Source organism: Ictidomys tridecemlineatus, chromosome 13 (genome assembly GCF_052094955.1).
Source record: "Ictidomys tridecemlineatus isolate mIctTri1 chromosome 13, mIctTri1.hap1, whole genome shotgun sequence".
Taxonomy (NCBI): Eukaryota; Metazoa; Chordata; class Mammalia; order Rodentia; family Sciuridae; genus Ictidomys; species Ictidomys tridecemlineatus.
Genome location: NC_135489.1, coordinates 56,138,180 through 56,160,425, shown reverse-complemented (window position 1 = coordinate 56,160,425; position 22,246 = coordinate 56,138,180). Strand labels below are relative to the sequence as shown.

Here is a 22,246-nt window from a genome sequence, read left to right as displayed (position 1 = left end):
GCCTCAGGGGTTCAGTTTATACCTGGGAAATCTCAGAGGATGGCAAGCGGTCTTGAAAGCATTCAGAAAATATATGGCAATACATAGATATGTGCATAATTTTCCCAGTGTGGAGGTATTTAGTGAATTTTCTGCTGAAATAAAAGACATTTATTTCACTGAACACCAGCAAGAATTTGACTTGTTTTTTTGGAAAAAAGAGTAGGAAGATGGTGATTGATAAACTCTATTCATACTGCAGCCTGACCATTTTATTGTATCCCTTTTTCAGGCTATGACCTTGAACATACCTTTAAAAGTTCATATTTGCAGATTAATTCTTCAGGTGGAATGATGGGCATATCACATTCAGGAATCAAACCAGTAAAACATGTTATTCTGATTTGTATTTCAGATACAACACAATTTCAATCCTTTTAATGAATTTAAGCTTTTCATTAATGCACCTACATGTAAAGGTAGTTGAAACATGCGGTAGAGTTTAATGCTGTTCTGTAGTATCTACCACATTCCTGCCTGCCTTTCCTTTAACTTCTTAAAGAGGAGCACTGAGTTCTTTAGCACTGTGGCTGTTCTCTTCTCACTAGATCAAAATTTGTAATTATTTTTCTCTGGGAGAACCCAACAGCCTGCATGGGCTAGGGAAGGGCTTACCATTGAGGTACCCTCCCAGTCCCCAGATTTGTAATTTTTCATGTTAGGTAGTTGATTTCATTATTTTGCCCCTTTAGATTGACATCTTATTTGGAAAAAATTAACTTTAAAAAGAAGCCCAATCATTTGAGTCTTCTTTAGCAGCTGCTGATTCTGTTTTTATCACAAGATCACAGACCTCCATTGATGAAAACACCAAGAAGAATCTTTTCTTGTTCTCTAATCTTGAATTTTTCTGCTTTGTCAGACCAAATCATGCACTCTTTACATTTAAAAAGGATTTAAAATCCCAGCAGTGGCCATATAAATGCTAAAACAGACTACAATAATTAGGGGAGAGTAGAAGAACAATGGGCAAGCAACTTTGCAGATATTTGATGTTAGATGGGTTTTGTGCCTTGGAACAATGAAGTAGGGGCATTTAAATGTTCAGTTTTAATTTATTTCTATTGACTAATAGAATAACTTGTGGTTAAATCAGGCCTTTGCATCGTGAGGTCTTTGAGTGTTAACATTGAACACTTTCATCAAGTCACCTGATTCTTGTTTTAATCCAATCTGCCAAGCTATGTTTTTTGATTGATGAGCTTAAACCATTAACATTCAGGGTTATTATTGAGATATGATTTGTATTCCTGGTAATTTTGATTTATTTTTGGTTTTTAATTTGACAGTTTCTCCTTTGATTGACTTTTCCTTTAGTTTTGTTCCTCCCTTTGCTGGTTTTTATTATTTTTTTTTTCATTTTATCCTCATGGAATATTTTGCTGAGACTGCTCTGTAACACAGGCTTTATAGTTGCAAAGTCTTTGAACTTTTGTTTATCATAAAAGGTTTTTATTTCATCTTCAAATCTGAAGCTTAGTTTTGCTGGATATAAAATTCTTGGTTGGCATCTATTTTTTTTTTCAGAGCTTGAGCTTGATATATATTATTTCAGGATCTCCTGGTGTTGAGGAGTCTAGGTTGAGAAATCAGGTGAGATCCAAATTGGTTTCCTTCTATATGTAATATAGATATTTTTCTCTCACAGCCTTTAAAATTCTATCCTTTTTCTGTATGTTATTCATTCTTATTATAATGTGCCTTGGTGTGAGTCTGCTGTAATTTTGTACATTTGGGGTCCTATAAGCCTCTTAGGGTAGAAAAGAATATACACAGATTTTTTTTTTAAAAAAAGGTGAAAATGTAAGAATACACAAAAAAAATGTAAAATACTATTTAGACATCCCATTCCTTAATAAATTAACGCATAAAAATATTTGGTTTCAAAGATGGTAGAGATGTGAGAGAGGGCAAAAAAAAAAGGGGAAAATCTCAATGGAAAATTGAAAAATTATTTCTATTAGCTTTGAAAAATTTTCTTAGCTTCCCTCTTCCACTAGTAGGTGCACTTGTATGAAATCTGATGGTAGATCCAGTCCAGTGGGTAATAGATAACTTGGCTGGGCTGAGAGAGCCAATAGAAGATGCCCTCCTACCCTCTTCCAGTCTTCCCACCCATTGTAGTCCCCATGCACTTCAGGACTCACTGAGCTGGAGAGAGCCTGGTTCTCTCCAGTTTCTCCAACATGTGCTCCCCCCCTGGGAAATTTCCCCAGTCTCTGGCTTTCCATAGGCTTGCCAGGCCCAGACTGACCCACAAAGACCCAGCTGCAATGTGAAAGATCTGGGCTTCAGATTCCCCAGCCTCTGCTTTGCTGTAATCCCAAGATCTCCATGCCTTTCCAACTTGCAGAGAGACCACCAGGGATGCCCTAACACAAAGGGGCAACTATGCAAAGAGGCAGCCTGATGGCAATCTCTAGCATACCCAACAGGATGACTTTGGGTGCAGCCAGAACTGCAGGTATCCCAACAATAGATTTCCAGGCCCTGGCCCATGTTCCCATTGTGAAGCCCTGGTCTGTATCCCAAGATGGCAGTGGCTGCATGTAACGAAAACTGCAGATACCCTGACAATGGACTTGTAGGCAGCAATAGGCAACAGGCCATATGAAGGAAAATAGCATGTGGTCTGTGGGAAAATGACGGGACATGGGCAGGCAAAAGATGGGAAAATGGGCAAATAGTGGGCAATATTTAGAACAAAATATTTTTTGTATTAGTTATGAGAAATAGTTTAAAGTAAAGATGAAATGATTCCTCAGGTCACACCACATACCCCACATTCTGAGGAAGCATTTCCTGGCTTTCAGGGTGCCCAGAGTCTCTCCAAGGTTCTTTCAGCTCCTGTATAGCACAGAAACATAGGGCTCCTGAGCATAGGAGAGAGAGTCTAGAAACTAATCCAAAGAATGGCTTATTCCAGAAACAAACCTTGCACCAGCCCATAATTGGTAATGATATTGACTTTTTTTTGTATTTCTTGGTCATTTGTATTTCTTTTTTTGAGAAGTCTCTGTTTAATTCATTTGTCCATTTATTAATTGGGTTATTTGGTGTTTTGATGTAAATTTTTTCAATTATTTACATACTTTATGAGAGGAAAAGCTAACAAAGACTTTCTTCCATTCTGTAGATTCTCTCTTCACATTCCTAATTATTTCCTTTGTTGTGCAGAAGCTTTTTAATTTGATGCTATCCCATTTATTAACTCTTAGAATTATTACCTGAGCTTTATGGGTCCTATTGAGAAAGTCATTGCCTGTGCCTCCATGAGTCTCGACCCTGTATTTTCTTTCAGGAGTTGCACAATTTCTGTTCTTTGATTCATTTTGAGTTGAGTTTTGTGCAAGGTGAGAGATAAGGGTCTAATTTCATTCTTCTACATATGTATAACCAGTTGTCCCAGCATCATTTGTTGAGAAGATTATCTTTTCTCCAGTGTATGTTTTTGGTGATTTTGTGAAGGATCAGATGACTGTAGATGTGTGGTTTGTCTTTTATTCTGTACCATTGGTCTTTGCATCTGTTGTTATGCCAGTACATGCAATTTGTGTTACTATATCCCTGTAGAATAACTTGAAGTCAGGTATTGTGATGCTGCCAGCATTATGTTTTTGGATTAGGATTGTTTCATTATTCTAGGTCTTTTATTCTTCCAAATGAATTTTAGGACTCTGTTCTCTAGTTTTGTCAATATTGTCATTGGTATTTTGATGGGATTATACTTGATCTGTATATTGCTTTTGGTAATATGATCACTTTAACAATATTAATTCCTATCCATGAACATGGAAGGTTTTTCCATCTTTTGAGGTTTTCTTCAATTTATTTCTGTAATGTTTTATATTTTTCATTGTAGAGGACTTTTACCTCCTTTTTAGATTTCTTCCTAAGTATTTTTTTAGGCTATTATGAATGGAATTGTTTTCCTGATTTTTTTTCTCAGCAGATTCATTTTTGTTACATAGGAAAGCCATTCATTTTTTAATGTCGATTTTGTGACCATCCACTTTATCAAACTTGTTTATTGTTTATAGCTTGAGCAGTTTTTTGGTGGAAAAAAACTGGTGGAATTCTTTGGCTCTTCTAGGTATTAGGATATCATCTGCAAACAGTGATAATTTGACTTGTTGCTTTCCCATTTTTATCCCTTTTATCGTCTTCCTTTGTGTAATTGCTCTGGCTAGAATTCCCAACACTACATTAATTAAGAGTGGTAAGACTTCTGAGATCCAGACTCCTGACAGATTGGCAACTATAGTGACATGGCCACATCAAAGTATGTATTATGCTGATTTTAAGTCCTTTGGCTATAAACCAAGGAGTGAGATAACTGGGTCAAATGGTTGTTCCATTCCAAGTTTTCTGAGAAATCTTTGTCCTGCTTTTGATAGTGGTTCCACCAATTTGCAATCCCACCAGCAGTGTATGAGTGCACATTTTCCTCACATCCTCACCAAAATTTATTGTTATGTGTATTCTTTATAATTGTTTGGACTACTTTTCTGATCTCAATTTTTCTGAAGCAAATCTGCCCATTGTGCTTGTCTGTATTCTCCCTCCCTCTGTGGTGAATCAGCATTGTCACTGTCACAACCAGTTTGGCTCCACTAAATTCTTTTTTTTTTCAATGCACCCAAATTTCCAAGTCTCTAAGATACTCCAACTGTCCAATATTGAATTTTAGTGAAAACCCTCTTTTACCCCTCACCGGGAAGCTATACTACTACTGCCTGAATCCTGAGCCACAGGGCAACTAGGAATGCACCGTTCCTCTAACCCACCGTCTTGAATCTCCTAAATGTAGATCTTAATGTCTGACCACATATACACAGGAAAGGTAGCTATGTGAAGAGATTGATGTTTCAATCAGATAGACTGAGTTATGAGTCCACTATGTGTAATATATAAAAAACATCACATTGTACACTTTAAATATATACAATTTTTAATAAATATATAAAAGATAAAGTTATAAAAATCAAACAAATGAGCATAAAATAGTATACAATTCAAATCGTCAGCATCAATAATTAGTTGTTAGTGTTGGTTGAAAGTTTCTGCAGCAGATCCAATGCATAATGTTCCAGAACACCATTTTCTACAAAAATGGACATTAGACTTTCCAGTGACATTGTAGCTCTTGTGTAAATCTTTTAAAAATTTAATTTTAAGAAGTATGGCTGTAAATGCAAAGTTAAATATAGCTTGAGGACTACAAAAAATATTAAAAAATGCATCTGGTAAATTGTTGTTGCAAATATATTAGAGTTTTCCATAGGGGTTATATTAGTGTTTAAAAGTCACCCAAGTTCATTACTTCTTCATGTTGCTATCCCATTAATTTCTCATAACACACCATGTTTAACAACCAACTTCAACTCTGAAGTTAACTTAGTTGCAGGAACAAGTGTTTATTATGATCATTAAATTATGATGCTTTATAACAGATAAAAGGGTATGATTATTTTTCAATATTAAAAACTTTTTAAAAGGATATTATAATCTAAAAAGGGTAAAAGAAATATTAATTTTGAAATTTGGTGTTTGGTCATACATTCTGAGATGTGTAATTGAAATGAGTCTTCTGCCTTCTTTTTCTAGTATTTTCTACGTTTGAGAAGTTGGTTTCAGTGTCAGTAAACTGCAATTTGTTTTGCCCTATATAGTATATTAATAATATCATTGTTTCATTTTTCTTCAAAGAATTTCTTAATCCCTTTGGTGCATTCATGTGCACATTCAATTTTCATTATTGATTACATATAATCACAGCCTGTAATCCCAGCGGTTTAGGAAGCTGAGACAGGAGGATTGCAAGTTCAAAGCCAGCATCAGCAGCTTAGTGAGGTCCTCAGCAGCTTATCGAGACCCTATCTAAAAATGAAAAATAAAAGGGTTAGGGATGGCTCAGTGTTTGAGCACGCTTGAGTTTGATCCCCAGTACCAAAAAAAAAAAAAAAAAGAAAGGAAGAAAGAAAGAAAAGAAAAGAAAAATTTGTTAGTGCATCATTTTCTATTTAAAACATGATTCCAAATTATTACTGAGCAAATACAGTTGAAAGTAGATATCTCAAAACAATGTCTTTGGCTTCATTCCAGAACGCAACTTCGCTTATATTTTCCAAATGGGTTAATCTGAGATTTGATGGCACTAACTGTACCTTCCCAATGAGATTCAACAATAGTTACAATTAAATGCTTGGAATATATGTTCCTTTTTACGATTTATTTATTTATTTATTTTGCATTACGATTCTTAATACACCATTATACAATAATTTATCATATCTCTGATTATATATAAGGTATGTTGACACCAAATTCACATCTTCATACATATATTTTGTATAATGATGAGAGTCTCCTTTCACCATCCATGCTAGTCCCCTTCTCCCTCCCTTTCCCTCCTACCCCTATTTCCTATCTAGAGGTAATCTTCCTCCCTTTCTCTCCTTCCCAACCCCATTTTGAGTCACCCCCCCCCACTTATATCAGAGAAGTCATTCAGCATTTGTTCTTTTGGGGATTGGCTAACTTCACTTAGCATAATCGGCTCTAATGCCATCCATTTCCCTGCAAATGCCATGATCTTATTATTTTTTATTTCTGGGTAATATATGTTCTTAATACACTTTAATATTTACTGAAGCAACAAAATAGCTGTATCATTCTAGGATATGAATAAAAAGTTCAGTGTCATCAAAAATGTTTTCAGGGCCAAGGGGCTGGGGTTATGGCTCAGTGGTAGAGTGCTGGCCTCACATGTCCAAGGCCCTGGGTTTGATCCTCAGCACCACATATAAGTAAATAAAATAAAGTTATAATTTTTTAAAGTGTTTTCTCTGCAGTGTTCACTTAGTATGCTTGAAAGTATGCAAAAAAAAAAAAAGGGAAGATAGGATGCCTTAGACATTTTTTTCTCTCTCTGCTCTTGCAGCCTATTCTGTTTTCTAGGCATATTTAATGGCTTGTTAGATCTCTTTTGGTGTTATTCTGTTAAAAATGGGCATAGATTCTCTTTATTCACATTGCCTTCTGGGCCAAATCCTACGAAATACTCATATAGAGAGTATTTGAATCTTGAAAATCTAGAAATCCAACAATAATTATCTGCTTCATGTGGCTCCATTTGGAATTTTATCTAAAACAGATACATAATATTCTGCATTTCTTACTTTATTCAAAGTTATTTTATTCATCATTTTTTATTACACCTTTACATGGTTTTGCATTTCATTCCTTAGATAATGTTAACATTTCACATTGATACTTGTCTTCTGTGAAAGTGTTCCATTATGATGTTATTACATTTTATTGTTGTTTCTGACAAATGGAGAAAGTCCTACCATTTTTATATTTTTTTAGCTATCCCTCTGTACACTAGACATCACAGATAGAAAAGAACTGTACCATGCATATTATGAATCCAGTGTGCCAAGACAGTTTCATGCAGTGTCTGCCCTATTGCCCCTCACATCTTTTTCATATTTTTACTTTTACATATTTACTATTGTTGAAAACACGCATTTCACTAACTTCATGCTGACCAAGCACATGTGACAACTGCTGACAATCTTTGTGTCCCCCTCTCATTTTCAATGTTTACATTTATTCCTAGAGAACCTACAATGTGGACAGATAAGTCTTTGAGGTCAAATAAATTAATTAATAACGATTTTTTTCTCCATTTGAAAAGAAATTGTGTGTAGCAAGTTTCTAAATCTTTTCAGCTGAGATACTTATAGAATGTTTCCAGCAAGAGTTTTCAATGAAAGATTCTGGCTTTTAATGTTCAGGTCATTGGCTGGACAGAAAATGTATTTGGTTCAGTGCATTCTTGAAAAAAAGTCTTCCAGTTTTCCCAGAAATCCATCAGTTATAGTTGACATAGAATCCAAGCATTTGAACACATGCTGCTTGTCGGTGAGACAGCTGCATCTTCTCTGTTGTGGCTTCATTTTACTCTCATGTCTTATTTTCTTCAAAGATTTACTTAATGATCAAAATAATTTTAATTATCTGTGATTTTGTTTTCTGATACTGATAAATAAAATTTTTTTCCCTACCATCTGAGGAGAAACCATCTATAGATGGTCCCTGAGTTACAATAGTATGATTTACAATAGAATTGGACTTTTGATTGTACAAAAGTGGTATGTATTCAGAAGCTGTACTTCAAATTTTCAGTTTTGATCTCTTCCTGGACTAGTCATATGTGGTCTGATCCTCTCATGATCTCTTTGTCTAATAACGGTAGAAGTAATGGTAGGGGGTGGCTAGGGAAGAATAGAGCTACTTTAGATTAGGTAGAGGGCAGTAAAAGGAGGGGAGGGGGTGAGGTGAAGGAAGGATAGTAGAATGATCTAGGCATTACTACCTATCTACCTTGAGGCTGTGAGTCCCAAGGGTCCCAGGCAGCCCTGTGATCATCAGGGAAAACCACCAATGTTCGACAGTGTACTGTGTGGCTAAACTAGAATATTAAGTGGGGTGTTTTAAATGTATTTTCAGTTTATGATATTTCCAATTTATACTGGTTTATGGGGATATTACCCAATGATAAGTCATGGAATATCTGCCATGTTTAGTGTTTTTCTTGGAAATTTTAACATTCAAATATAACATATATCTAACAAACTTCTTGATTTTAATACTGCTTACTTTTTACTGATAAAATTTTTATAACAGCAAATTAAACAATTGCAGTACTACAAGACAGACTATTTGTGGATTATTAACTGCAAATGAAAGTTTTTTCTTAGAGATTTGATTTGTATCTTTAAAAATTGTTTTGTTTTAATTATACTACTTAGTTATATATGATATATCAAAGTGCATAAATGTATTCTACTGCCATGTATAACTTGCATCTTAATAAAAGTTATTTAATTGGAAGCTCAGTTACTCTATTCTGGCATAGTAAACAATCTGGATGACTGAAACTTCAATATAAAGTATAAACTTTTGTCAGTGCTCTAGTATCAATGGTGGATTTTTTCTAAGATGCATACTGATTAGTATATCAGATAAAAAATTGAACCTTTATTAAAAGCACAGATTTATTTAGATGGGTAGGATGAAGGATCAGTGATTATTTTCCTTTTTCATAAGTTAATGAAGAATCATATTCTGCACTATTGGAATAAGTCATTTTTCTGTCTGTTGAAAATTGTCAGTTTATACTGACTCTGATAAAGTAAGATATATTACTGCCTTCTCCTGGAAAGTTGTCATAATAATTATACAATTGCCCATCTTTAAAGTGGACAAAGACCCTCAAATCCACAATAATTAATGTGTCTCTCATGTGAACAATTTCCCCTTATAGGTGATGATCTTGTTCAGGGCAGAGCCTGAGTAAGTGTATATCCTGCTCTTAGTTACCTTTTGGGTCCAGTCATAGAGATTTTCAAGGACGTTTTCTTTGTTTTGGGAAACTCTGGGAAGAAACTTGAGTTTCCCTTTGTCTAATAATAGTAGAAGGAATGGGGGTGGTGCTAGAGAAGAATAGAGCTACTTTAGGTAGAGGGGAGTGAAGGAGGGATGTGGGGTAGGAAGGATAGTAGAATAAATCAGACATTATTACACTATCTACACATATAACTGTATGACTGGTGGGATTCTATATCACCTACAACCAGAAGAATGAGAAATTATACTCCATCTATGTGTGATATATCAAAGTGCATTCTACTGTCATGTGTAACTAATTGGAACAATTAAAAAAATGATTTAGTGATTTTAAAGACAATCTGGGGCTTTTTAAAAATAATACTCAGGAATAAAACATTAAAAAAAAGAAAAGAAGAAGGAATGATCAGATTGCTGCCTGAAGAACCATTTTGTTACAGTAATGGGAAACTGCTTAACATTAGGGCCACTCTAATTTGTTCACCAGAAAACCATGGGAACTCTTGAACCACAGGGTGGTCATCAATTTGGAAACATGGATACCATTATTTTATTATGTAGCATATGATAATAATAAACCATTTTATACATTTGACTATTGTATTAGTTTTCTACTGTGACTATAAACAAATTACCATGAACTTAGTGACTTAAGACAACACAAATTTATTATCACACTGTTATGAAAGTGATAAGTCCAAAATGGTTCTTATGGGGCTAAAAGTGTTGGCAGAGTTGTGTTCTCTCTGGAGTCTCTAGGGGGGATCCATTTTGACATTTTTCAATTTCTAGAGGCTTCCTCCTTCCTTGGTCTCTTTCCTTGGCCTATGGCTCCTGCTTCCACCTTTATATCACATCACCTTAACCTCTGTGTCTGTCATTACATCTCTTCTAACGTTGACTTTTTGAAAAAAAAATATATATATATAAAATAATCTCTGTGATAATGACATCCACTCAGATCTTCTAGGGACAATCTCGGTCTCAAGATCCTTGAAGGGGAGTGCCTTGGGCACAGGCCTCCCAGGCTCTTCACATCCCACTGGGATGTACAGCTCCTAGGGTCCTTCTCCTTGCAACCTTCCCATTCCCAATGGATTTCCTGTTCAGGTGTGCCCCAGGAGAGGCTGAGAGGCTGGCCTACTCATCACAGATCCAGGTATAGGTCCCTGCCACTATTTCCATGATAGTGAATAAACACCATTTTGGTTTTGTATATCAGCTTCACTTTTTAAATTTAAAAGTTAGTAAATTGATGACTAATTATATATTTATGGGGTTTAATGTAATTTCTTGATTAATGTTTTACAATATGGAATGATTAAATGAGACCAACAAATACGCCACCTCTTGTACTTTTTTGTGGTGAAAGTATTTAAAATATACTCTTAGCAATTTTGACATATGTACTACATTATTGTTCATTATAGTCATCAAGCCATGCAATAGATCACTTAAGCTTATTCCTCTGGACTAAAACTTTGTCCCCTTTTATCAGTATCTCCCCTTCCCTTTCCTCCCCCAGCCTCTGGTAAGCACCAAGGATTTGGTTTTATGCATGGTTCATCTGAGCCTTCCCTTAAGAGTGTATCCATGCTTCATGTTCAGACAACGTCAGGCTTCTGATGCTGTTTGGAATCAGAATTAGCACAGAGATAAGCTAATCTAAATTCATAAGTGTCTTTTTCCAATAATAGAAATAAAACAAAAGCCCAGTCAGCTCTTTCTTTCTGTAGGCTCTGCAGCCAGCACCTCTCCTACAGGGAAGGTCTGTGCAGGGCTGCGGAACTTGCCCCTGTGCTAACATGGCTGCTCAACCAGACTTGGGTCCTGGCCTGCTCTGCTTGTACATTGGCTTATTTAACCTCTGCTGTGGCTTTGCAGGCTTGTGTCCTGCCTGTCCTTGTCTCTTCTGGATCTGGTCCCTCTTTGGTTCTCCAGGTTTGTCTTTCTTCCTCTCATTTTTTACTTTTGGCCTTTGCACATGCTAATCCCTTCTTCCAGAAAACTATTCTCCCTTTGTCCTGCCCCAGGAATCCAAGCATTTTATTTTGTAAGCATTGACATAAAATTATATAAATTCTTAAGTGTTTTTTCCCATTATTATAAATAGAATAAAAGTATAGTTAGCTCTTCATATCAGCAGGTTCTCAGCCATGGATTCAGCCAACCATGGATCCACCTTAAATACCCAGAAAAATATCTCATCCATACTGAACCTGGACTGTTTCCTTCTCTTTATTCATTAAACAATGCTGTATAACAACTATTTACACAGCATTTGTGTTGTCCTAGAGATCATAATGAGACCCAAGCAAAATCTAAACACTTGCTTTGTTACTTGCTTTTAGTTGACTTTGGAAACATCACTACTTCTGGAGGTCACACACTGAGCTATACACTATGGGTCTCCCACTAGCTTTGCTGTAAGTAATATGTGCGTTATGATTCTAGCAGTTGCCTAGGTTATTTTTCAAGGACTTGAAGGCCACCTTTGTTGACATTACTTTCTCTTCACTTGAACCTGTCCAGGTGTTCTATTCTTACTGTCTTGGAAGGTTCTAATCTCTATCAGAAGAATAAGATAAAGGCACAACTGTGAGAGAAATAATATTTTTATTGGTATATCTTGCTTGGGCAAGATACATCATTGACCAGAAGAGTGTCAGGCTGGCTAAAAAAAAAGAAGACGACGACAAGGGTGTACAGCTTTTACGACATCTTTGGGGTTGGCAGGGACATGGTCTCTTAATGTCATCACTGTGGAGGTGAGGAGGTATTAGTTGTTCCTAAACTATTCTCCATCATGCTGTTTCCTGTGTTCTGTGGCTCATTATCATCTTAAGTCCCCACCTAGGACTGTGCATTTCATTATGTTAATAAGGTAAAGGCAACTGTGGATTACACCAGTGGCTATTCTACCTGGGCCTTTGCCCCTCACCACCTGAAATTTGCTTCTTACCATTGGGGAAAGTTCCTAATTGGGCTTTGGAGCAAAGCAAGTCATTGTCCTGCCTCAGTAGGTGTGAATTAATGATTTTGGTTTTCTTGACTCTGGTCTCTTGGGATCTCTGCTGACAGTCTTTGAAGGATGCACTAACTACCCAGCATCCTGTCTCCTGGCATGTAATGTTAGTTTAGAGCCTGGAAGACTGGTGCTCCATATGAGGTATGTTTTTTATGAGGGTCTCTAACTGTATTACTGTGGGTGACCTTTGGATGCCATATATCCAAAATCTCCTCTCTCAGATCATGCCACCACTGCTATTATCTGAACAGGTGTTCCATGAAGAACCATGAAGACTGATTGTGCATGCACAGACCACTGATTTCTTCACCTCCAATTATATTTCCCCAAGCTTCAGACTACTCTGCTTCATTACACCATAAATATATCCAAACTTTTTCCTCAATGAGGTGATTTTAGGACTTGAGTCTTCTCCTCCATGCTTGGCCACATTTTAAATAAACTTCTACAAAATTCATCTCAGTGATTGGCATGCCATGTGGAGGGCACAACAGACCTATCTGGTTTGGTAACAATAATTAATTTAGAGATGTTTTAAAGTATACAGAATGATGTTCACTGTGTTCTGTGCAAATATTGCACAATTTTATATTATATGAGTCCTGAACATGCATGGATTTTGGTATCTTGGCATTCCTGTGGATACTGACAGACAACTACAGTTTTATCATCTTACAGTTTGTGAACAAAAGCTTCCAGCTTCCAACAGTTTCTGGAGTGAAAGGATTCTTGGTATCCCAAAGCAGGTTTTGAGAATATAATGATGAGAACTTGTGGAAGTATCTTGTTAATTCTGAAATATAGAAAAATCCGTTAGCTGTTTTAACTAGTTTGAAGACCAAAACATGAAACAGCAGACTACAATACACATTCAAACACTGACATCAAAAGGCCTTTCCATGGCCAAACTAATTAGCAGAGGGCAATGGGCTGGAGGCCCAGAAGAAATTAGGCCAGGGGAAGCCACTCTCTGGGAAAGCAAAAGCAATGACTACAAACTAATTACAGCCCCCTGCCTGAGCCATAATTAAGCTGTAACTAACCCCCTTTGGAGTAAGCTTCCCCATCATCCTGGCAGAGATCTGCACAGTGTAGGGGAAAATTTTGCAACAAGCTACAGTGTGACCTGAAAGTTTCCCGTTTTAAACACTTATTTAAAGGCCAGAATAAAGAAATGAGGTCTCATATTTCCAGAACTAAAAGGGTGATTCTGTTTCAAAAATTAGGTATCTCTGTCTCTACCTATCTATCTACCCATTTATTATTTATCTAATAAGGTGGTTCATACTGGCTGATTTAGAGGTATTCCTATCCTACTATTTCTGCAGAAGTTTTGAAGCAGCCTGATACTTTGGCTAAAGAAGCTTCCTAAGATTTTGAAGGGGGAACTCGAGGTCCTCCTAGATTATAGGTATGTGGGGTTGGGGCTGGGATCATAACTCAGTGGTAGAGAGCTAACTCACATGTGCAAAGCCCTGGGTTCAATTCCCATGTCTCTCTCTCTCTCTCTCTCTCTCTCTCTCTCTCTCTCTCTCTCACACACACACACACACACACACACACACACACACACACACACAGACTTGGTTGCATAGGCAATTTGCAGAGGTATTGTCTCATGACAGTCTAAGGAAGAAGGAAGTCAATGAAAACAGAAACCCTACAAACCCCTACAAACCCTGCACTGTGCCTGAATACCCAGGACTGCAGTGAACAGGTGCTGAATAAATTAGAAAAAGAGAGATGAAAGGAGACAGAGACGTATTTTCTCTAGAGAGCATAATTTCAGGCTACATCAACTAGCAAACAAGTAGGAAAATGAGCCAGCAGAACCCTTGGGAAGGGGAGGGAAATTTACTGCTCCAATGGGCTCAAGGGTCCATCAACCTCCAAGACCTCAGGCGGCTTCATCCGTAGGTGGGGCTGTGCAGGTGGATGGTTTCTGCTCCCCGCCTCATTTCCTTTCTCCTTTAGGTATATATATTCTTGTTAATCAGTGTAAACATCTTTTTGTAACATACACTTGAAGTTACAAATACTCAAAATATAGTTTTATATTTTTGATTAATGTAACAAATACTTGAAGAGAACATGCTCACTATAAGAAGAAAGGAGGATTTGGGATATATATATATATATATATATATATATATATATATATATATATATAAGATATATCGACATTCATAGAGTGAGGAGGGAGAGACAGAGGGGAAAATACAGAGAGGAACCAGGAAAATATAGAGAGGGAGAAAGGGAGGGGTTGATTTATCATTTAGAACTTCTGAATTCATTGACTATACACAAATCAATATGGACAGACATGTGGGCATCCTGAGCCCTCTGAGGGTCTTGTGCTTGCATTTCTCTGCTGCTGGTTATTTGTCATTGTTATTAAGTTCGTGAATGGAAGGGAGTTATCCATGGGAAGAAAGGTAAAATCAGAGAAAGATGTGAAAGGCAGAAGGTTGGTGGGAAGTGAGAAGGGATATGAAATATGGGAGTCCGTAGGGACTGGGAATTTGGGGATAAGATAGAAAGATGGCTCTGGCATTTGCCTTGAAGTTTGGGACCTCAGGGATATGGATGGGTAAAAGGGTTTCTAGGAAATGTTCCTGCTGTTTTGTAGTTTAAAGTCTTTCTTTGGAGGTTAGGCTTATGTTTCTTTTGGATGTGGCATTGTGCTGAGATAGGCACTTTGGTAGATTGTAAACTTTGTAGCAGATTCTTCCCATTCAGGTTGAAACTTCCACTCAACATAAGTTTTGCAAGAAATGAAGTCTATGCTTTTTCTTGTTAATGCTTTTTCTCTTGAATCTGGGCATGCTGATGTGACTTGGCCAGTGTGGTGTTAGTAAATGTGAGGCAAGCAGAGGCTTGGGAGGTAGGTGGACATTGGCACTTGCCCTCTTGTTGCTCATAAAATCTCTGGAACCATCACTGTGAAGGAGCCTGCCTACCCTACTAGATGACAGTGACATGACCTGGTTTTCCCAACTGGCTCGGCCAACAGCCAGCCACCTATAAAACATGAACAAGGCCACAAACTGCTGATTGCAAATGCATGTGCAAGTGCTCTTTCCATCACATGGAATAGAGACCAGCTGCTTCTATGAGCTTAGCTCAAAACAGGAATCCATGGACTAATAAATAATTTTTTTTTGTACTGGGGGTTGAACCCAGAAGCATTTAACTACTGAGCCCATCCCTAGCTCCGTTTACATTTAATTTTGAGACAGTCTCACTAAGTTGCTTAGGGCCTCACTAAGTTGCTGAGTCTGGTTTTGAACTTGTGTCCACCTGCCTCCGTCTCCTAAACTGCTGATATTACAGGAATGTGCCACTGGTGGTGCCCATGGTTGTTTTTTTAAGCTACTAAATGCTGGGATAGTTAGTTGTGTGCCAAAAGCTAAGCGATACAGGTAAGCTAAGCGATACAGGTAGGAAAGAGTTTCTTACTGTGTGATAATGATGGGTCTTTGTTAGTGCTCAACAATTAGTAGAATATAAAATAGCAGCTGCAGCCAGTTCCCCTTCCCCAGAGAGCTAACTCTGGTGCCTTTTAGCAACATGAGTGCCCCTGGAGCTCACGCTTTGCAACCTGACTGATGAAGGAATCCCTTGACACCACTCTGCCTCATGGCTTCCTGGGGCAGAGAATCCCCCAGTTCCCCTTGGAAGTCCATCTCACTCAGAGAGTTTGGATTGGGGATATGCTCTTCCTTATATTTGGCCAAAGGCACCAGCTTTGCAAGTGAGAAAGGCATTTTATTTTTAGAGAAATCTTGGGTCCAGGGGAGATGAGAGGTGAAGGAGAGAGACCAATACTCCTTTGCGCTCCTCTCTCTGCTTCCCCTGTACTTCTCCCTGAAGACATCTCCTAGGTTCTGAAATGGGACAACCTGTTCCTATGGGATAACCCAGTTAGCTGGTTGGGGTGATTCATTTAGCACCTTTCCAAGGGTGTAAAGCCTGGGAATCTGGGTTGTTGATAGTCCAGGGTGCTAAGGAAGAAAGGACCAAGACATGGCACAGGACAAGGAAGGGATCAGGCATTGTGCTGTGTGTACAGATGGGATGTATGTGGTAGGTATATGGGATTGTGTGGTATACAGTGTTGTGTGCAGAGGAGGGATGCTGTTCTCAGTGAACCTGTTATGACATGGTTTTTCTATGCTCAAGGGACAATTTGCACAAGTTTCATGGTAACAAGGAGTTGACCTGGTGGAGTCAATTACTGTTCTTGAAATCAAATCAAGAGATTTATCATTTATTCATTCATTAAATATTTTCTGAATACTCAGTCTAGGGATGCAGTGACTAAAATATGAAGATTATATAAATTCATTGAGCTCTTCTTCAGAGAGGGAAATACCCAGTGAGCAATTTGTTATATAACATAAATTTGGATGCATGAAGATGGTGAAATGTGATGTGTTGAGATAAAGTGGTCAGCAAAGGCCTTGCTGAAGAGGTGGTGTTTGAACAGAATCATGAATGAGTGAAGGAAGGGGACTGTGACTTCTGGAGGAAGCCACTCCAGGCAGAGTGCATAGGAAGTGCACAGGTCCTGAGGTCCCAGTGCTGGGTGGAGGATGCAGTCAGTATGTGATGAGGTCATTTGAGGGCTGCAGCTGGGGAGGAGGTTGGAAACTTGCATATCATAAGCTGAGCCTCGTAGGTCATCAAAAGAACTTTAATTTGAGTTCTGTTAAGGTGCCTGGGAAGCTTTTAAAGATGGAGGGCAAGGGAGTAACTTCTGATTTTCATCCTTAAGGGATCTTCTGCCTGTTGCATAGGAACAGAAGACTTCGAGGGAGCCCTGGAAAGACAGCTAGATCTAGAAGCTAGAACAGTGGCTCTGTCACTGGCTGACCTTGGCTTATATCTTAACCTTTCTGAGTCTCAGTGTTCTTGTATGCAAATTGGTGACAATAACAATACATACATATGTACATAATTCATCACATTGTGGAATAACTTAACTACTTTTTGAGGATCTGTTCTGGGCCAGATACTCTATGAGGTGCTGAACTGTAGGGAGGACTAAGCAATGCCCATGGGGACCCAGCTGCCCCTAACCACAGTGAAGTTTGAGAAATGGTGACCATGCTGTTGCCTTTATTATTAGGCAGTTGGTGTCTTGGCCTGAGGGAGGAAGCAGCTGTGGACCTTATTTCAAGGGCCACAAACAAACCTGCTCCCAAGGCAGGAACCCATCTGGGAGGTCTCTACCACCCCTGGAGACTGAGGCCTAGTGCTATAGAAACCTAGGAGAACCCGGAGCCTGCTTTATCCTCTTCTAGCTCCCTGCCACTTAGCCTTTTCATTGTGTGATTCTTAAGTGTCTTGACTTTATTTGCTTTGTTTTGACATATCTTGTCCTTTGTTCCATTAATCTTTGTATGTTGATTTTGACTTTGTTTTTGGTATATTAATGATTCCATTGAGTCAAAATCTGCCTCCCTGTAGCTTCAAATGTATAAACATATAAAAATAAGAGTTGTTCTGCCTTAGTCTCCTCAATCCAAGGCTTACAGAGGCAGCATTGGGTGTCATGTTACTGTTAATTAGTTTTGTTATTCACACCAACCTCCAATAAAATCATGTTAAGGAAAGCTAGATTAAAAGGAATATAATTTTATTTTAATTTTTAGTGTGATCAAATACAAAACATGAAATTTACCATTTTAATCATTTTATGTGTATATTTCAGTGGCATTAAGTATGTTCACATCGTGCAACCATAATATCTGTTCAATTCTAGAACTTTTTCATCATCTCAAACTCAACATGTGTTCATTAAACAAAACTTTCCTTTCCCCACTTTCTGTCTGTATGAATTCAACTATTCTAGATATCTTATAGAGAACCATCTAGTACTTATCCATTTGAATCTGGCTTTTTTATCGTAATGTCCTCAAGGCCTAACCATATTGCAGTGTATCCGAATTTCCTTTCTTTAGAAGACTGAATAATGTTCCACTGCATGCATATGTCACACTTTGCTTGTCCAAACACTTGTGTTGCTTCTACATTTTACCTATTGTAAATAATGCTGTTATGCACATGGGGATTTAAGTTTCTGTTTGAGACCCTAGTTTCAATTATATTGGGTATTTATCCATAGGTAGAATTTCTATATCATGTGGTAATTATAATTTTAATTTATTAAGTAATCACCATATTGTTTACCATAGGGACTGTGCCATTTTACATTCCCATCCACAGTGCTAAGTGTCACAATTTCTCTACATGTTGACCAGCACTGGTTATTTTTTGTTCTTTTTTTTTTAATAGTAATCATCCTAATTTTATTTGAGGTAGAATCTCATTTTGGTTTTGGATTTGTATGTTTGTAATGATTAGAGATATTGAGAATCTCAGTGTGAACTTGTTGTTGATTCATGTATATTCCTTGAAATGTTTACTCAAGTCCTTTGCCTATTTCCTAATTGGGTTAGTTTTTGTTGTTGTTGTTGTTGTTCTTTGAATACTCTGGATATTAATCCCTTATCAGACCTATGATATACAAATATTTTCTCTCATTATGTTAACTGCCTTTTCATTCTTCTGATTGTGTTCTTTTGGTGCACAGAAGTTTTATCTTTCTTTCTTTCTTCTTTCTTTCTTTCTTCTTCTTTCTTTCCTTTCTTTCTTTCCTTCCTTCTTTCCTTCCTTCTTTCTTTCCTTCTTTCCTTCTTCCTTCCTTCCTTCCTTCTTTCCTTCCTTTCCTTCCTTCCTTTTTTCCTTCCTTCTTTCCTTCCTTTCCTTCCTTCCTTCCTTCCTTCCTTCCTTCTTTTCTTCTTTCTTTCTTTCTTTCCTTTCTTTCTTTTCTTTCTTTCTTTCTTTCTTTCTTTCTTTCTTCTTTCTTCCTTTCTTCCTTCCTTCCTTCCTTCCTTCCTTTCTTCCTTTCCTTCCTTTCCTTCTTTCTTTCCTTTCCTTCCTTCCTTCCTTTCCTTCTTTCTCTCTTTCTCTCTTTCTCTCTTTCTTTCTTTCTTTCTTGAACTTAGGGGCACTCAACCACTGAGCCACATCCCCAGCCCTATTTTGTATTTTCTTTAGAGACAGGGTCTCACTGAGTTGCTAAGCACCTTGCTTTTGATGAGGCTGGCTGTGAACTTGTGATCCTCCTACCTTGGCCTTCAGAGCTCTTGGGATTACAGGCATGAGCTGCTGCACTGAGGAAAAATTTCAAATTTTGATGTAAGACAATATACCTATTTTTTTCTGTATTGCCTGTTTTTTTTTCACCATCATATTCAAAGAAGAGTTGTTAAATTGTTCAACAATGCTATGGAGGCAAATTGTAAAATTCAGTGCAATGAAGTTTATGTCCTTGATCAATTTGAGTTAATTTTACTTATTAATTTATTGTTAATTAATTATAGTATAAGGTCAAGGTCCAATTTCATTCCTTTGCAAGTGGACATTTGTTGAAAATAATGTCTTTGCCCCATTGAAACATCTTAGCACCTTTGTAGAAAATTATTTGACGGTATGTGTGAATTTATTTCTGGATTCTTTATTTTATTACATTTGTCTATATGTCTTTTTCTAAGTCAGTAAAACTATTTTGTTCTGATTACTATAACTTTAGAGGTTTTGAAGTCAGGAAGTATGAAACCTCTTACTTCAGCCTTCTTTTTCAAGACTGTTTTGGTAATTTTCAGGGTTCTTTGATATTTCATCTAAATTTGGGGATGAATTTATCTTTTTTCCTACAAAAAATGTCATTGGGATTTTGGTAGAGATAAAATATGTCTGTAGGCAACTTAGGGCTGTATTGATATTATAAGAATATTAATCTTCCAGACCATCAGCATTGCTGTCTTTCCACTTAGTAGTGCCTTCTTTAATTTTTTTCAGCAACATTTTATAGTGTTCTGTGTACAAGTTTTTCATGTCCTTGAATAAGCATTTAATTTTTCTCAATGCTATTGTAAATGGGATTGTTTTCTTAATTTTGGCAGGTCATTATTAATATATATAGACATAACTGATTTTTGCATGTTGATGTTGTATACTGCAATTTTGCTGAATTCATTTATTAGTTTCAACCAGTAAATGTGTGCATGTGTGTGTGTGTGTGTGTATTTGTAAAATGGAATATAAATTTTTAAATTCTTTCAAAACCATCTTTTCTCTATCTATTAGGAGGCTGTGCATGAATACTCTTTGCAGCTAACAAATACCGAATGAGATGTGTGAAGAATCCTCACCATTCTATGCTGATGCCGGTACAGATAGAAAAAGCAGATCACGATTGCCAGTGTGCTTTGAACTTGTCAGTTACACAAAATCAAGTGTAAGTGACTAATATTCCAGGTCAAAAATGTTGGCAGAAGAGGGAAACATTTGAAAGATCTTTGCATATGTTTTAAATTTTCTTAGTATTAAATTGGGACCTCTGAATAAATTTGTGTTTATCTCAGCATGTCAGAATTTTCACAGAAAATGGTAGATATTTAGTAGAAAACTGCTTTGCTTTATGGGATCTCTTTCCACACCATAAATGAGGTGTAAATAGTTTTCTAATTTAGCAAAAACAGGAGATTTTCCTGCTTGAGAAAGACAGCTTTACTTATTCTGGTGGTAATGAGATGCCATACTGAAAACATTAGCACAGGAGAATACAGAAGTCTGAGAACTTCTTGAAGGTCAGATAAAAGCTACAAAGAGATGCTGTTCACATCAAGATTGTACATGCAACTGTAAAGAACAGGGTGTGCTAAAAAGGTGAAGTAGCTCATCTACTTCCACCAAGAGCAGCATGTCCACGGGTCAGTTCTCTCCTCTGTTGATCCTGCACTCTGGGTTTAGGAGGGAGGAAAGCCACCTAAGCAGTGGCTTCCTTCATTGCTCAGAACTCAAGACAACCTCACTTGGGTCCTAGGAGCACCCTATCTTGGCTTCCATAGGTGAGGCCAGGAATTAGAACAGATAGGATCATCTGCATTGGCAACTCCATGGCTCATCAGTCTCTGAAGAGCACAGGTAGAACCCTGTAGCTCTCTGATGCACATGGGATCAATAAGCCAAAGCCTTCCTCTTTCCTCCTTCACCTAATGGACAAATTGCCATTGAGTGTCTCCCAGGATCCCATGTGGTCCTGCCTATAATTACAGTTTGCTTCCATTTCTGGTGGTTCACCTCATGACAGTCCATTGACATAATGAGACCATCTCACAGACTGGCAACCAGGGGTGGAACATGTTCCAATAAGACTCTGACTCACTCATTTGATTGGGTCAAACTTCAGTTGCATCTGCCCTTGGCTCATCTCAGTTGTGTGGGCACAAGAGAGCAAACCATCCCTCTGTTCTGCCGGGTTATACCCCCTGCCTGTACTCCCCCATCCAAACACTGGTGGAGTTTCTTTTGTGTACTGGATGAGCTCTTTTTATTTCTACTCCTAATCCTGAGGACCTTTCTTTCCTTTATGCTATAGATTCCTCCTCCAGTGCATCCTGCCCACTTAACATCTATTTCACATATATCATCCTCTGCCTCTTGCTTGCTTTTCCCTAAGAGAATAAAATGATTAATTATTTTCCCTGCCTGTTCACCTGGGTTCACTTCTTGTATATTATAATTTTATTTCCCCCTTTCAAAAGAATATTATTATTGCCCCCTGCTATTATAACTCCCTACTTAAAGCTATGTTAAAACATGAACTCTCCGCTCCCTATCGCTTTTCCCAAAAGGAGACCTCACTTGGGTCCCAGGAGCAGCCTATCTTGGCTTCCATAGGTGAGGCCA

General features: G+C 37.6%; 1 protein-coding gene across 1 annotated transcript in view; it reads left to right on the top strand.

Moving 5' to 3' along the window:
• The window catches only part of LOC144369871 (uncharacterized), a 130,719-nt gene extending 108,681 nt beyond the window's left edge, over positions 1 to 22,038 (top strand). The window contains exon 5 of the transcript XR_013429701.1: positions 20,642 to 22,038. The gene's annotated coding sequence lies outside the window, so the exon portion shown is untranslated. The remainder of the gene's footprint in view (positions 1 to 20,641) is intronic.
• The last annotated feature ends 208 nt before the right edge of the window (positions 22,039 to 22,246 follow it).